The 9046-nt window shown below is 55.5% G+C and overlaps 1 long non-coding RNA gene across 1 annotated transcript in view; it reads right to left on the bottom strand.

Annotated features, from left to right (window-relative positions):
- Positions 1-9046, bottom strand: part of LOC102477971 (uncharacterized) — a 16817-nt gene that overhangs the window by 2968 nt on the left and 4803 nt on the right. Inside the window, exon 2 of the long non-coding RNA XR_334455.1 lies at positions 7399-7521. This is a non-coding gene — a long non-coding RNA (uncharacterized LOC102477971). The remainder of the gene's footprint in view (positions 1-7398; positions 7522-9046) is intronic.

The raw sequence follows: 9046 nt of genomic DNA on the forward strand, positions 1-9046 counted from the left end.
ATGGTCTAACACGGAAGACCAAGGGAGAGGGGACAGGGTGGCGCCTGCGCCATGGGGACCCAGAGGGACTGGCCAGCAAACACCCCCTTCTAACCCTCCGTGCCTCCTGCCCTCAGGGGGACACCAGCGGTGACTTCAAGAACGCCCTGCTGAGCCTAGTGGGCAGCGACCCCTGAAGACCAAGAAGAATGAACAAAGGCCCAGGAGCCAGAGCTGCGGGACCTGCTTGCTCGGCCTTGGCCGGGGTGGGGAGGGTGGGGTGGGGTGGGGGCCACAGCCAGCCATTCAGCTTCTGCCTCCCAGTTCCCAGTGCTTCCACCCCGGAGGGTGAATGAGCCTGGGGTTCCTCCCTCCGCCTCCTCCAGGGTTCCCAGGAGCCAGCCTTAGCAAACTCTAGCCGAACACCTGGGCGTGAAGGGGCCCTCAGGGGTGTGTGGGTCATTCCCCCTCCTCCCCAGAACCTCCTAAGCTTGACTACTCACAGTTTTGCAGATACCCGGCCCTGCCCCCACCATACCGCAGTGGTCTCTGGGGGGACCGGGATAGGGTGGCCCGCCATGGCGTCTGTCAGGCAGCCCGTGGGAGGGTGGCCCGCCATGGCGTCTGTCAGGCAGCCAGTGGGCAGGCCCTGGGGGCCCTTAGCCGTAGGACACACCGTGCTTCTCTGGCCGTGCTATTAACAGAGTAGCTCCCAGTCAAAGGCCGGCCCCGGGCAGGCTCATGTTTCCAGGCACTGGTCTGGCTCAGTCAGCTGCCCTTCTTCCAAGATGAACCCCCAGCATGGGGCAGCCCCACCAAGCCCCATCGACTCCGACCCCAAGCAGAATGGCGGCTGAGAGAGTAATAAAGATGCGTTCATGCAGAGCAGTGTTGGGCTGTGGGCGCCAATCAGGGTAGAACAAATTCAATTTTTACTATCAGCTTTGGGAGCCACCAAGCCTGAGCACACCGGTGGGCACGTCCCCCGGGAAGCGTCTGGGTGAGTTATGCCCACTGTCACCCGGGGGACTTGTAAATGACATTTCTAGTCACTTGCCGACTCGCAGCTAAGTCTCGCATCATGGAGTTGGAGGGGCCTTCAAAAGCTGTCCCGGCCTCCTCCCGCCTGCCGCTCGCGGCATCTGCCCGGGGGATCACCGGCGTGCTGGGCGTACATGGTGTTCTCAGGCCTCCAAAGATGGGGACCCACTGCCTCCTTGGACGGCTCCTAAGTACGATCAGTAGTTTGTTCTCCCCTGGGCCAAGACCTGCCTGTCGCGCCCCAACTCTGGCATCTAGGGGCATGTCTGTTCTCCAGAATCGCTTTGGGTATCTGAAGACCCACTACCTCCCTAAGACTTCTGCCAAAGTGAGATGTCCCGGCCCTTCAATGGTCCCTCCTGGAGCCTGACCTGGGGATACCATCTCCGAACCCCTGCAGTTGTTAGCCTCCAAGGGGCGGCCCCGAGGGGAAGGGCACACCCAGGAGCAAGAGATGAAGGGGGGCAGCGTGAGCATGAGCTCACAGGTGGCAGGAGGACTCGCTCTGCTCTGCTGGCCCAGTGACTGGCCTGGTCCCTTGCTTTCCCTGTTTCCTTCCCCTTTAATACAGGCAGGGTCCCAGTTCCAGCTGCAGCATTCAAACCACCTGGAGCTGTGGTGTAACGCCACCACTGTGACGCCCCCAGGCCAGCTCAGGGATTCAGCCAGGACACAGGGTGGGGGCTTGTCTGCTCCAGCTCGTACCCTGCCAGGAAGACCTGAGGACTGGGGTGACATTAGGACAGGGGCCTGGAGTCACCTGGCTGCTTCACTCATGGTGACCAGGTGGCTGGCACTCATGCGTGCCTCTCCGACATGAGGGTCTTGGGGCAGCAGGACACTCTACATGGTGCCATGGTGTCCCATGGGGTAGCCTCAAGAGCCACCTGGCATCGCTTCCCCACACCTGATTGGCCAAAGACATTTGGAGCCAGCTGCAAGGGACGGAGACAGAGACCCCATCTCTGCATGAGAAGAGGTCTGAGATTTAGGGGCTGTTTGTAACCCACCAGCAGTGGTGCCCAAACTCCACCCCTGGCAGTGCAGCTACTCTGCAGGCTGCCATCTGCTGCAGAGCAGAACGGGGGCTTGACCCTCCTGCTGGGCTGTGTGGTTGTGTGGGGACATGCCCTATTCGGCTCAGGCTGCCATGACAAAACAGCACAGGTACACGGCTTCAGCCACAGGTGTCCTCTCACGGAGCACGTGCTGGGAAGTCCAAGCCAGGGTCCGGTGCACGGCTGGCGAGGGCTCTCCTGGCTGCTTTCTCAGGAGTCCGCACGCGGCCTTGCTTCTGCGCGTGGGGAGAGGGCAAGCTGGCTCTGCACCCCCTCTTCTTAGTAATCCCATCCCAAGTGCGCCACCTCACGAGCTCAGCTCTTCCCAGTGGCCTCCCAAAGGTCCCATCTCCGAATACCATCACCCTGAGCGTCGGGCTTCCACAACCGCCAGGCCGAGCACCCAGCAGCGCCGAGCACCCAGCGGTTCCACAGCCCGACGGCAACAGCAACGGCCAGTGGGGTGGGCCTTCCTCCTTGCTCACCCAGGTCCTGTCCAGGACTTGCCGTCCCTGCTGAGCCACCGGCAGCAATGGCTGCTTTCTGTCACGGCCCGGCAGAGAGAGGGGCTGAGGGTGCGCTCGGCCACACTCCGCCCGACCACATTCCCAGCCACCGCATTCGAGAAGAGCCGCAGCCAAGGAGATGCTTGGGAAATGCCATCATGTCCACTCTGCCCAGAAAGGGACTGTTTAGTTCACGCGTTGCCCTCGAGGGAGCAGAATGGGGGACCCGCCCGGGCCTGGAAAGAATGCGGGGATAACGGAAGCTGGAGGTCTTCTCAGATTAGAGGAGACGTGCTCTCCCCGAGGTCGGTGCTAGAGCAGGAGGGAGGGGCTGCGGGGTCCTGTGTCCCAGCAAGGTGGCTCCAGCTGGGTGTCACACAGCGGGTGACGCTCATGCCAGCTGAGGAAGGAAGGGGACCTGGCTGGGTCCCCAGCAGTGTCCTTGGCACCTCCGAATCATTTTGACAGAAAACATTTTGAGCCCTTCCGATAAAACAGACACATGCCAAAGATACTTTTGCAATTGCTGCTTGGAATTTTTTTATATACACATGCGTGTTTTTAAAGATAATTTGAGATCTACTTGGTTTGATTTCAACAAAAGAGAAAAATGAGGGAGTAGAGATAGAGTCTTTGCTTGACCGAAGTTAAGTCAGGCTCCCAGCTCTTCCCCAGGTTCATCTGAGCACTTCCTCGGAAGACCCGCCCTGAGCAAGAAGCCCAAGCCGGGGGCAAGCGCTCCCCTCCTCCAGTCCTGACCACACTGGGTGCCGACATCTCCGCCTCCCCCAGGCGACGTCTGACCACCCTTGCCCCCTGCCCGTTTGAGGCAAGAATCCTCTTAGGTCAGTTACCCAGAGGCCCCCATACTTGTGACGTTTCCTCTTCGAGATTTTTCTCCCACGGACCCCCACCTGCTCCTTGGTTCCGATTCCCCATTTGTTCACGCTTACTCGGATTTGAGCCAGTTCCATACTGAAGTCTCGCTAGTCCTGCATAAGATCTGGGTTTGCCACCTTATTGTCCAGGGAAGGCTCTTCTCCCCAGGTTTCCGGCGCGGCCTCGCCCGCTCCATGATGAAAGGTGCCACGGTCATTCCTGCCGTCTCAGTCCCCACCGAGGCCACGTCCACGTGGAGGCCCTCGCCATCCACAGGCCAAGGCTTTCCGTTGCCTCGGCTCTGGCTTCACGCTCTCCCATGGCCGTGCCGGCTGGCGACAAGCCCAAGGCTGTCCAGGCACAATCGAGGCATATCTTCACGCCACACTGGGTCCTGGGAGCCACCCGACAGCCTTTCGGAAGTTCCCTTCCTTCTTAAACTCTCCAGAGCAGCGCTCGTTAGCAGCGGGGATTCTCCCTGCGCACGGAATTACTGCCTAGAACACACCTCGTCTGTTTCTGAGTCTCCCCCTGAAGAGCTGTGAGCAGGGAGAGGCTTCATTTAACTCACTTTCAGGTTTTCTTTCTTTTTTCTTTTTTTCTTTTCTTGTTTTTTTTTTTTTTTTTGAGATATTTTTGCTATAGGGCATGTTCACTCACTGAAGAGACAGAGAGACAGAAAACTAGAAATCACCCCTGGGAAGATGGCCATGCCACAGCCCCTTCACCTTCACTCTCCTCTTGGGATTTTGGGCATGCACGCACGTGCACCCCACATGAGTTTCAAGCTGCAGGGTCTGAGTCTCAAACCACAGTCGACCACCCTAGAGTCTAGCGGCCTAACCACTACACCATCTGCAGGCCTCCACTTTTGAACACTTGGTGCCGAGCAAAGAGCAGATGTTCACAAACACTCCCAGGTGAGCAGCAAGCACAACCGCAGATTTCAGGGACAGAGTGGGCTGCCGTCCACCCACCATGCCCAAGCCAGTCCTTTCTGGCCTTCTGAAAAGGCTCCCTGCCCTCCACCCCCAGGACTCCCCACGAAATGGTGCCTACTAGGCCAACTGTAATGAAAACAGCTCTGACAAAACCGGATGGGAGCAGGTGACTTCTTTCAACTCTCGGCACCGACTTGACCCATGGCCTTGTTCTGCTCTGACATCGCCAGGCAGAACTGTCCACCGTCCCTGTGGGAGTCCCTTTGTGAGAGCTCACCGCCCCTGACTATAAGCCCAGGGGGCTGAGGGCAATGACCGGAGACGCACGCCAGTACTGGTCTCATGCCAGTGGGAGGACAGCTCAGTGTTGGGCCTGGCCTAGTTGGGGTTCATCCTTGAGCAGGGGAAGGGTCACCCTCCTGAGGGTTGAACACTTGGGCAACAGCAGACTCCTTTGGCAAGGAGTGGATTTGTAGCTGGCAGCCCACGGCGCCTGACTCGCGGCCAGGTAGGGCTTCACAGGGAGGCAGCAGACGAGCGGTTTTGAAGGATGACTCAGGCCTTATCAGGTATGCAGGGCAGGGAAGAACATTCCAGGTGGAGGATGAAATGCAAACAGCAGTAAGGGATCTGGTCTGCACCAGACACGGGACTGGTATAGGCACGCCAGCAGAGGCCGGAGAGCTGGCAGATAAAGACGCTCAGGGCCACATCGGGCCACATCGGGGAGAGTTGTCAGGCTGAGAAGCTCAAAGGTTCCCAAGGACTGAGGGCAGACTTCACAGGGCGCAGCCAAGGCGTGTCCCGGCTGGGACTCGCTGGGTCCCTGGCAGCAGTGTGGAAGGTGACCATGCCTGTGAGAGCCTGGAGGCAGAGACTCCAGGAAATTCGAACCTGGAAATTCCAGTTCCCTCCAGCCTGCCTGCCTAGCACTCCATGTCCACTCCCTCACGGGAGGGTGGCGTGGCCTCTGTCCTGGGAACCTTCCTAAATATTGGTGTTGTATCCCAGGCCACAGCGTGCCTGTCCCTCACTGAGGTTCCGATTTCCACGCCCCTACCTCAGACCATAAACACCTGAAATAGCTCGGAGAGGCCCGGGCCTGAGCATCAGCTTCCAGGACGTTCGTGGCCCCTGGAGGTACCCAAGCCCCCTCGTGATCTTGGGCGAAGGAGGGCCCTGTCTGATGCCCCAGCAGCCCATGGCTGCCCTGGTGCCTGGCTCTGAGCCTGGCCCTCAGCTATCCTCCCAGAATTCCAGGGCCACCAGCTGGGTGACAGGGCTCACCCCTCTCTGTGATACACTCGAGCTGGGAGGCCCGCTCTGCTCCCCTCCCGGGCCAGTCAGCTCCTGCCGGGGCCACAGCTTCACAACCAAGTCACATCTCCGAACTCAGTAGACCTCTCCCAGAACACCTTGCTGCTGGAGTGGCCAGGTCCACCACGGATGAGCGGGACTTCCCCAGTCACCCGCCTCCGCTGCCCACAGCTCCCGCGGCTAAGCTCCCTGTCTGCCCTCCTCCCCGCTGCCCTCCCCAAGCCGTAAGTTGATGCCTACTGAAACAGGAGTCCGCCTCGTCAGCTCTGCCCGGGGCCTGGCGGATGGAGGCCATCGCTCTCCCAGACTGGGGTCAGCTGGCTCATCCCACTTGCCGGACACTGCACATTCCTCACGTCTTCGTGCTCACCTGACCAGGGCCCGTTGCTGTGGGACCCATGCTGCCTCTGGTTTCAGCCCCTCCTCTTCCAAAGCTATGGCTGTCCACCCCTCCGTGAGACCACACATGAGTCACAAAGCCTCCCTGTGCCCCGCAGGGCCAACACCACCCTTGGCAGGCAGTCATTCCTCCCCGCCCCCACTGGTGCTGCATCCCTGCTGCAGGGTGGTGCCCAGCAGGCCTGGAGACCTGCTCTCACAGTGCCCTCTAGTGGCCAGCTCCCACCCGCAGAAAGGCTCCATGTCAGCTGAACAGGCAGGGGCTGTGGGCAGAGGAGGCTGAGGGAGCATGGAGGGAAGACCCTGGCCCAGGTCAGCCCCGGATGGAGGAATGGCTTGGACGCCAGCTTCCTGGAGCACCACGTGTTCTCACGGCGGACCAGCTCTTTCTCCAGTTAGGTTTAAAAACCTCTTCACTGCTGACCCGCGGGTCACAGCTGCCCCGCCCGGCCCACTCCATGCCCTGAAAGGTTTCTAGCCACAGGCTGCCTGGCTGGACGCCAAGCCAGTGCTGCTCCCACCAACTCCTGTCTCCCATGTGTGTTTCTTTAATTACTTCTTTTGTGAAAAATCAAATGTAAAACACACAGATCTGGTTTGGAGATCTGCGACAGATTACAGAGCTGAGCTTGAAAATGTCTAGAATGGGGGGACCAGCAGTGAGCATAATGGCTATGTCACTGGACTCCCACATAGTCAACCATGGTTCGAGTCCCGGACCCGGTGGCTTAAACTCACACCGGGTGTGTGCGTGCGTGCCCAAGATCCTGAGAGGAGAATGGAGGAGAAGGGATTGCGGTGTGGCCATACTCCCTGGGGGGTGATTTCTCACTTTCTGTCTCTGTCTGTCTGGCGAGCGCACACACCCTATAGCAAAAAAAAAAAAAAAAAAAAAAGAAACGTCTAGAATGGGCAGTGCGGGTGTCGGAGCAGTGAGGAGTAGACAGCTCGCGTGAGTCTGAGCAGCCCTGCTCCCGTCTCGCTGGCCAGAGCTTCAGCACAATTCAGATGGCAGTGAGAAGTCTGGGAAGGACTCCCAAGAGGCCAAGGCAGAGGCAGGTTCCCCTCGCAGAGAGCCGCTCGAGCTCCTCGTGGGCCGCATTCATCCCCTCTGAAATCTGGGATGATCGGTCCTGGGCATGTAGACGCGACTGCCACTGTGAACAGCGCAGCGCCCCTGGCGGACTCGCCGCAGAGGTACCTGAACCGGCGGGAAGTGCGTCGGAAGAACCACAGGCAAAGGTGTTACCCGGCCCCGCCGTCTCTTCCCCCACTCACCTTGCCATCCTGCCCCGCCGTCTCTTCCCCCACTCAACTTGCCTTTCGTGGAAATGAAGAACTGGACTCTCATCACGGCTGCAGTTGCTGGCGGTGGCCTCGTTCCACATGGCCACAAAACCTCTGGGAAGAAGACAGAGAAGAGGTCTGAAGGATGCCTGGGCTCCTTACTCCCTCCGGACTCTGTAGACTAACAGCCGTCAGCTGTGGGGCATTCCAGGGCTACACCACTGTGGGAGGCACCGTGTTGCCCGTGGTGACTGTCCTTGGGCAGGTGGAAGCTTAATTAGCCTTCTAACCACCCAAGGGTTTGCATTTCAGTCTCTTTCTTTCTTTTTTTTACTATTTTTTTAATTATAAATTAAATGAATGTTAATTATGAATTTTTAATGAATGTTAATTATTAACTAACATTCATTCACTGAGCATTGTCACAACATACAAAATACAATTTTCCATCCAGAATATACTGCATAGTGGCTTAATCATACATATTATCAATAATTTTCCACTTCTAGTTTCGTGTATACACACACACACACATATATACATTTCCCCCTATTTCTTACCCTCTGCCATTTCCCACCCTCCTCGCAAACCACCTCAGATGTCTACAGTTGTTTTCCATCCCTTTTTTCCCCACATTTTATTGATTCACGAAGCTTGTTAAATAATCTAACTACTTTCAATAGCAAGTTCAGTTGGTATATGCATATCTGTAAATACATGTCTGACTTTAGGCATGAAACTCTGAGTAGAATGATGTTATATAGCTTACTATAATCATTAAATAGGTATTTTTTTATTTATTTTTTAATTTCAAGAAAAGCAGTTTTAGCTTTAATTAATCAAAGAAGTGCTAAAGAATTTTGCTTAAAACGTAAAGCCAGGAAACAGGTTAGAATTCTCTTCAAACAGTAGGTACATGAACCTACTGGTAGCTCAAGACAGGACAAAAATCCTTAAAACCAGAAAACAAAGCCTAGAAGAAAAGCAGCAATGTTTTAGTCAAAAGTCATAAAATGTTAATCCACCAGTTCAGTCTCATGTATTTAATCTATCTTCTGTTGTGGTTCAATCTTCCCAATTAAATTCTGGGATATAAGATTCAACTCCAGACTTGACCCTATCATTAAGTTGGCCATTTTCTTAGTTTTTGAACTCTTATTTCTGTGTGTCTATATTTAATTTTCCTGGTATAGCACTCCATTGAGAACTTCTTGGAGATCTGGTCTGGTGTTGACAAATTCTTTCAGGTTTTGTTTATCTGAGAATGTTCTTGTCTTTTCTTCCCACATGAAAGATAATCTTGCCAGGTACTGTATTCTTGGCTGAAATTGCTTTTCTCTTAACACTTTGAATATATTTTCCCATTCTTTCCTTGGAAAGGTTTCTTCCAGGATTTCATGGAATAGATTATCAATGTCCTTATGAGTCTCTTGGCCTTCTGGGATACCAATTATCTGGATGTTTGGATGTTTGATGGTATTTAGTATTTCTCGTATATTATTCTCATTTGGGGGGGCAATTTTCTCAGTCTTGGTGAGATTTTTCTAAGCCAGTGATTCTATCTTCTATACCTAAGATTCAATTCTCTGTATGATCTAGTCTGCTTTTAATACTTTCAAGGGAGGTTTTGACTTCCTGT

This window comes from Tupaia chinensis, unplaced genomic scaffold (genome assembly GCF_000334495.1).
Source record: "Tupaia chinensis unplaced genomic scaffold, TupChi_1.0 Scaffold000221_1, whole genome shotgun sequence".
Lineage (NCBI taxonomy): Eukaryota > Metazoa > Chordata > Mammalia > Scandentia > Tupaiidae > Tupaia > Tupaia belangeri.